The sequence below is a fragment of the Alosa sapidissima genome, chromosome 10 (assembly GCF_018492685.1).
Source record: "Alosa sapidissima isolate fAloSap1 chromosome 10, fAloSap1.pri, whole genome shotgun sequence".
NCBI classification, from domain to species: Eukaryota; Metazoa; Chordata; class Actinopteri; order Clupeiformes; family Clupeidae; genus Alosa; species Alosa sapidissima.
Genome location: NC_055966.1, coordinates 17,716,611 through 17,725,274, shown reverse-complemented (window position 1 = coordinate 17,725,274; position 8,664 = coordinate 17,716,611).

Below are 8,664 nucleotides of genomic sequence, written 5' to 3'. Positions count from 1 at the left end.
CCCCCAGTTAGTAGGAAGGAAATGCTGGCTCTTGTTTGGGAAAGTTGTTATGCAAAACCATTTTTTTTTTCAAGCCACTATTCTTGGAAACTCAAAAGGAAGTTATCACCTGCTCGTCAGGTGGACATGTGGGCTAGGAGAATATTTTTAAATCTCAAAAAGGGGAAATTTAAATTATCCTTATATGTGATGATGCCTTATTGTCAGACAAGACTGAATAAAATATTTCCGTATGCCAGCTCCATTTGCAGTGGCATAGAGCTGGCCACCAGAGGGCACTAGAAAGGGCTATGCCAGCATTGTCTGAACACATACAGGTGCTGGTTAGCCTGGGTGTTCCCATGCTGCCTTGCGCGCGATTTGATTCACGCTGCTAAGGCAGCCTGGAGACCATGGAGCAAATTTTCGCCTGAGAGGGGACCAATCCCAGAACAAGGGGGAAAGCAAGACAAGACAATAGACAGAGAATGTCTAATAAGGGGAGAACTGCCACTCTCGGAAAACTTCCGGTTTCTGAACTGGTTGCAGTTCCTTCTGTGGTTCCACATGAGGGCGCTAGTCCATGAGTGCAGAATGCATGGAGGTCTATGGAGCTGTACCCCTCAAAATCCACTTTTCTCGGGATATAATTTTTTTTGAAGTGATTTAAGTATTGTATTCGAAAGGGGAGGCAAAGAAAATACACTTGGTTGAGTATTATATTTTTTAAAGTCACTTAATTGTTCTAAAAAGCCTTTCAAATGTGTCAATGACGTCATTCATTAGCACAATGCTAGCGTGTTATGTGCAACAACGACCCAACCTGTAAGAAATCAAAAGGACATAAGTACTCGTTCATTCAACTTTTGACCTATAACCCATGTTGAAGTTATACAAACTACAATCAAATCTGAGATTTGTCAACGGCAATCAGGTGAAAGAGACAAATTTAGCCGTCTAGCTCCATTGACTCCCATTCATTCTACACTCATGGCGATCGCCCCCAGTGGAACTCTGGTGGAACTGCATCCAAAATTCGGTACAATGGGACTTAAAGGGGAACTTGGCAACTATTTCAACGTAATAAACCTGTTTAGAAATCATTTGGATGGTTAAATGACCTGTTCCATGGAAAATGGTGACTTTTCCCGCTGCCCCTAGCGTCCCCAGGTGGAAAACCAACCTTGCAACATTGAGACTACCGTCCCGGAAAGAGAAGTGAGAAACAAGAAACTCGTTTTAAATCGTGTTTCTTACCTTGTAACATCCACATTGTCTGCCGAACCTATGCTAACCGTTTTGCTAGCTTGTAAACAAATCCATGTGCTTTATCGTTACCTTTTTCCACAGTTTGAAATAGCATAATGCACAATTTCTCCAGCAGAGGGGGAAATCCTGCCAAGTTTCCCTTTAATATGGAGTGGCAAGGCTCTCCGTAGACGGGCTCTGCAATAGAGCTGGTAAGTCCCGCCCTTTCCGCTATCCCCGCTGGACCTCTAGATTGAAAAATCGTTAATGCAAGTGAATGTGAGAAAATAATTATTTTCTGGTCCCGTTTGAATTTTGCCATGAATGTGAACATATGTTGTCTGTGAATTTTTAATATAAATTTTCGTGTAAAGATTGCTACAATTGAGCGGGTAGAAGTTTGATGCGGTTAAACTTTGTGTGAGAGCACTTTGTGGACTACAACTTTCCGCTAGACGACAGCGAACTAGTTTCCCATAACAACCATCAGTTGGTCGAGATGTAGAGGGTTATTAAGATCGACTTTGAACACAGTGAACCATACAACTTTACAATCACACTGTATCATAGTGTTAATGTGTTGAGTGAAGCTAGACATGTTTCGAATATTTTTGTTACCATGTGTGTTTATTCCTGCCGTTACAAAAACTAGCATCTCAGTTAATGTTAGCGATTAGAGCTAGCTCACGTCACAGGCGACATGTAGTCTTTCTCGTTATGTATTTTCCACAACTGATAGCCGAAGAATCATATAATATACTGTCAAACTCGTAACATGAAAAATTATATTAAAAATTCACAGACAACATATGTTCACATTCATGGCACAATTCAAACGGGACCAGAAAATAATTATTTTCTCACATTCACTTGCATTGACGATGTTTCAATAGAGTGGTGAAGTCCCGCCCCTTCCGTTTGCCTCCATGGGACCTATCTTTCAAAAAAATTTGAACGGCAGTCTATGGCGAAAAAGAAATTATTTTCTGGTCCCGGTTGACTTGTGCCTTGAATCACCCATATGATGCTTGTCAATTTTAAAGACAATTTTTCATGTAAAGACATTTGCAGTTTGTTTCGTAACTATTGAATTACAACATTGTGAAAGATCGTAATTCCAACGACTACAAACCCATCAGTCGCGCTAGGGACGTTAGCTCATTCACAGCCACACTAGATTGTACAAGCATACCAGCAACAGGTCTTAATTGGGCTTTCCTTGCCGAAGAAAATACCATGAGTACCATGATACCATGAGGATTAAACACATCAGGTAACTTGTATTCGTCCATAGACTGTACATTACATACTGTTAAGTGACATAGCAGGCAGCAAGATGCAACCGTTAACTAGCATAACAGCTCTTATCGTTTCATTACGTTGGTGACGTAGAAGCTACATCGTTCGAGACGAGAGATGTAGTCCACTGAGTGGATTCGCACAAAACCAACATAACTTTTGAAGTCTATCGAACAACAGTACTTTCTTGACATGAAAAATTATCTTTTAAATTCACACACATCATATGTGAAATTTGTGGCACAATTCAAACTGGACCAAAAAATTATTGTTATCTCTCCATTAACTCCCGTTCATAATTTTTTGAAAGATAGGTCCCATGGACCAGAAGTAGAAGGGGCGGGACTTCACCACTCTATCTAGAGGTCCACTGGGGGTTTAGCGGATGGGCGGGACTTACCAGCTCTATGATGAGCTATGCACAGACACATTTGATAGACATCAGTGGCACCCAATAAACGGATCTGGGCATTTTTTTCAAATACGAGAAAATTAACGTTTGGTTCCCAGACCACGTCTCATTGAGAAGTGGTGGCGCTAGCCAGGCTAGGTGCTGGTCATATAATTAGAATATCAAAAAGTTGATTTATGTCAGTAATTCCATTAAAAAGGTGAAACTTGTATATTATATTCATTCATTACACACAGACTGATACATTTAAAATGTGTATTTCTTTTATTTTGATGATTATAACTGACAACTAATGAAAATCTCAAATTCAGTATCTCGGTAAATTAGAATATTACTTAAGACCAATACAAAAAACGTTTTTTTAGAAATGTTCAACTGAAAAGTATGAAAATGAAAAGTATGAGCATGTACAGCACTCAATACTTAGTTAAGGCTCCTTTTGCCTGAATTACTGCAGCAATGTGGCGAGGCACGGAGTGCTCAAGTGTTATGAGAGCCCAGGTTGCTCTGATAGTGGCCTTCAGCTCTTCTGCATTGTTGGGTCAGGCGTATCACATCTTCCTCTTCACAATACCCCATAGATTTTCTATGGGGTTAAGGCCAGGCGAGTTTGCTGGCCAATTAAGAATAGGGATGCCATGGTCCTTAAACCATGTACTGGTAGCTTTGGCACTGTGTGCAGGTGCCAAGTCCTGTTGGAAAATGAAATCTGCATCTCCATAAATTTGGTCAGCAGCAGGAAGCATGAAGTGCTCTAAAACTTCCTGGTAGACGGCTGCGTTGACCCTGGACCTCAGAAAACACAGTGGACCAACACCAGCAGATGACATGGCATCCCAAACCATCACTGACTGTGGAAACTTTACACTGGACTTCAAGCAACGTAGCTTCTGTGCCTCTCCTCTCTTCCTCCAGACTCTGGAACCTTGATTTCCAAAGGAAATGCAAAATTTACTTTCATCAGAGAACATAAGTTTGGACCACTCAGCAGCAGTCCAGATCTTTTTGTCTTTAGCCCAGGCGAGACGTTTCTGACGCTGTCCCTTGTTCAAGAGTGGCTTGACACAAGGAATGCGACAGCTGAAACCCATGTCTTGCGTGGTGGTTCTTTTTTTTTAAAGTATATTTTTGGCCTTTTTATGCCTTTAATGACAGGACAGTGGAGAATGACAGGAAGTGAGTGGGAGAGAGAGCAGGGGTGGGATCCAGAAAGCACCACGGGGCGGGAATCGAACCCAGGTCACCGGCGTACAGTGCAGGCGCCCCAGCCAGTTGCGCCACGGCCGGGGCCGTGCGTGGTGGTTCTTGAAGCACTGACTTCAGCTCCAGTCCACTCTGTGAATCTCCCCCACATTTTTGATTCACAATCCTCTCCAGCATGCAGATATCCCTATTGCTTATACACTTTTTTCTACCACATCTTTTCCTTCCCTTCGCCTCTCTATTCATGTGCTTGGACACAGAGCTCTGTGAACAGCCAGCCTCTTTAGCAATGACCTTTTTTCAATGGTCGTCTTTTGGACAACTGTCAAGTCAACAGTCTTCCCCATGATTGTGTAGCCTACAGAACTAGACTGAGAGACCATTTAAAGGCCTTCGCAGGTGTTTTGAGTTAATTAGCTGATTAGAGTGTGGCACCAGGTGTCTTTAATATTGAACCTTTTCATATTCTAATTTTCTGAGATACTGAATTTGGGGTTTTCATTAGTTGTCAGTTATAATCATCAAAATTAAAAGAAATAAACACTTGAAATATATCAGTCTGTGTGGAATGAATGCATACATTATACAAGTTTCACTTTTTTACTGGAATTACTGACATAAATCAACTTTTTCATGATATTATAATTATATGACCAGAAAATATTAATTTATTGTATGGCCTCCCATGAAAACCTACTACTGTTACAATATAGACCTTTTCTTAAAACCATACACTTTATTTTATTTATTTTGTCACCAAATAAAAAAGTAAAATTGTATTACATTTTTGATGTCTGTTTGCACTATAAAGAGATTTATACAAACAGCACATTCATCAAAGGATGACAAGCGTTATCTCCCTAACGGGATGTCTTTTGCTTCGTCTTGGCCGAGCGTCCAAACGAATCCTGTAAACGCACTGCCCGAAACCGCACATTTCTGAAACCTGGTCCCAGAGTGGAGAAATCTGAAACCGTAGCCCGTTTGAGTTCGTTTAGACAGCGATACCGCACATCCTGCTTGCGTATCGATGATGTCATCGCCACACCTCAGCTGCCCTGGACTTGCACATAGTATTGCCTAACAATACTAGCTTTCATACATGACATTACCTACGATTACACTCCGTAAGATAAATATCACAACTGGTGCTGCGCAGCGCCGATAGCTTATGACTTGGTGGACTGAACATTGTTTTTTCCCGGTGTTTTTTAATGCATTCTACTGTCAGTGACGCGAGAGAACTTAAGTTTTTAGGAAAGTGCGGTGTAAGTTTAGGCTACATTAATTTGTGCGTAGTGCCAGTGTCATTCATTTATTTTACATGTCTTACAACATGCATTCAGTCGAGTGAAATCAGATATAAGCATACAAAGACGCTTAGAACTCACGTTAAGCCAATGGTAGCACACTGAATGCAAATGCGCGATTTGATGCAGGCAAACGTATTGACTGTTACTAACAAAGGTTTTATAGCAATATTATAAATGTGGCGACAGAATAGCCTAGAACTTGGGTAAGCCTTGCGTTTAGTAGCCTAATTGCGGTGATAGCCAAAACTAATGTGAATCACGGACTATCCAACAACCAAAGAAAGTAAAGGTGATTAGTAGGCCTACCTGCGTTAGCCAAATAAAGGACGGGACTGCACCCTTCACAAACCGTAAAATAATGTTTATTAGTTTTACAGTTGACTACAGTTGACAGTTCACCATCAGTCCACAGAAACAATTCTGGTTTCCTTACACTAGCCATTTCGTCATAGCCTATTCTGTCTGTTTGTAAAGCACAAACTTTGGTCAATTTCTGTAAAGAAACAGTGCCACCTATAGGCCTGGGGTATGAAGTAACGTGTTGAGTCGTGTTGAGATGGATCCGTTTGGACGCAAATATTCTTGATGCGGTTTCAGGGAAGATGGAGGAAAAAAAGATCGGTTTCGTATGTGTGGACTAGCCCTTAGCCTACTGTTTTAGACAACCTCAATTACCAACTCATTCATACCCTGTTGAATGAATGGACTGACCTAGATTAGATGAAGTAACAGGCCAAAACACGTTTGCATGTCCTGAAACATTTCTGTGGCTGGTATGTTGTTTTAAGTAATGTGCAAATCCACTCACAATCAGTCAGCAGACAACGCAGCGTACTTTATGCAAAACAGTGTTTGATGTTGAGTCCCGTCTGCCTCTTATCTTGACATACAAAAGGTCAGGAATGTTTCTCTCCAGGATACAAATCAAAAGAAAGGATCTTCACACTGGGCACACCTGACGAAGATCTATAAGATTGAAACGTTGCCGAATTAAAGGTTCCCGAAACATTGAAGTGTGATCCTTCTTTTGATTTTTTTAGTTTGTTAAGTTTTGATCAAGCACCTGTAAAAATTGTTTGGACATGCGTACCCTACACTGCTTATTGCTTTCAGCTCAGATCTGTGCGCGTTCTCGGTGTTGGGATGACGTTGGCCAATCGTGAAACGTGGAGACGCACAAGACCGCCTCTATTTAAAAACAATTACTTCCGCATTCATGAGCGATAGCTTAATCTACACTGCGGTCATTTTTTGTGTCTAACCTATAACATCAAATAAATCAATTGTCATCAGTTGTTGTATGGTATGCACGTCCACAGTGGGATATTTGCACGCACAGAGCTATTAAAGCACATTCGAGATCCAAAATGTTAGTAGAGGCGGAGCTCCACCTGTAAGATATATGACAGAATACTACACGTGAGATAACTTTGATTTTAAGACAATTGATTGGTCAGTGGGCGGTAGATTACACGATTTGAGCTATAATTTAGCACATAACCTCCTCCCGACCAGGTTTGGTTGACAGCATAAGATGCCATGGTAATATAGCGACACTAAAACAAATCCACTTTCGTGTCACAGCATACCCTAGCTTACATTTACATTTAGCAAATAGTTTATAAATGGAATAAAGCTCTTTAAAAATGAGCACGGAGGTCTGATGTAAATGACAGCAAGCTGAACCAATAAGACAACATAATTACCATTAGAATTAACTTAGCTTGGCTGTTAGCCTGGTCGGGACCAGGCTAGGTGCAGAGAATAAATCCCCATGGTAACTTATGTGCCATCTCTTTTGTGAAACCAAGTCTAGGCTAAATTCATCCAGGATAACCAAAAGATCCCAGCTTAATCCTTTATCTAGGTTTTGTGAAATACCCCTCAGGTTTGGTTGACACCATAATACCATGGTGATATAGCTAGTGATGGGGACGAGACCGCCTATGCCGAGTCCGAGACGAGACCGAGTCTTTGAAGGGTCGAGTCCGAGTCAAGACCGAGTCTTTGAGGAAGCAAGTCCGAGTCGAGACCGAGTCCTTTAGGAGTCGAGACCGAGTCGAGACCAAGACCATAAAAACATGTCAGTTTTCATATTCATGATTTAATATCACCCCAATTAATAATCAACAGTTAGGCCCAAGCTTGGAATTTCACCATTTTAGGGGCAAGGCCACTTGGCCTTCAGTTGGGCATATTTGGTGGGGGGCACAAAGGCCACATGTCAGGGCACCAAGGCCAAAGTTAACTATACAGTAGTAGGCTATAAAAATAATCAAAGTTGTATTTAGCCTATTCACAGCAGTAGATCTGAATCACTGTATGAAACATTACAAAAACATGAAACATGACATATTACATAGAACTGTAAATCATCTGATCATCTAATATTTAGATGTCTAGGCTATATTTAATATTTATATTTATTTTATATTTGGCCTGTTATGGAATGATGTATTGAACAATTTAAGCACAGCTCAGCTTTAAGAAACTGATGCAACCTAGATGCATGCTTAGCATTTTTTGATCATTAAGACTCCTTTCACAAACTCTTACTCAGCTGTATATCCTCTGATTTTAATATTTACCTATATCTAGGCAATATTTGTAACATTTATTTTGTATTTGGCCTGTTATGAAATCATGAAGAATGATTTAAACACATTTTGAAACCTAAAGACCAAAGTTGGAGACATGAATGTACATTAGACCTTGCAGCAGATTAAATTTTTAATTTAACCGGAATACTCTGGAACGGCTTACTGTACCAGGGACTGCTTTACACCTCTGTGTTCGGCAAGGTCTGCTGTTTATTCTGATATATGGCTTGTCATGTGTTGAACGAAGGGTTCGTGAAGTATTCCACCAAGATGAATGGGTAGGGAGATGGGTGTAGCACCTTATGTAGACGTTATGATTAAATTTAATTATATTATTTACTTTTCTCGCAAACCGTTCACCACAGCAATTAGCGGCTAACATTGTTTAAAAGCTGAGAAAAAGCTCTTTCATGTGATGTGATACATGTGCCTGTGTGATGAGTAGGCTTAGCGATTGCGAGTATATCAACTGAGAAGAATGGGTGAATTTGGACGCACTTTCTGTCTTGCCATGTGCTGTCATTTTCTCCACTGTGTAAGACTGAATTAGTTTGCGCTGTGATGCTAAGATTATTTTGACAGGCTATAGGCTAAATAAAAATCGCTATTA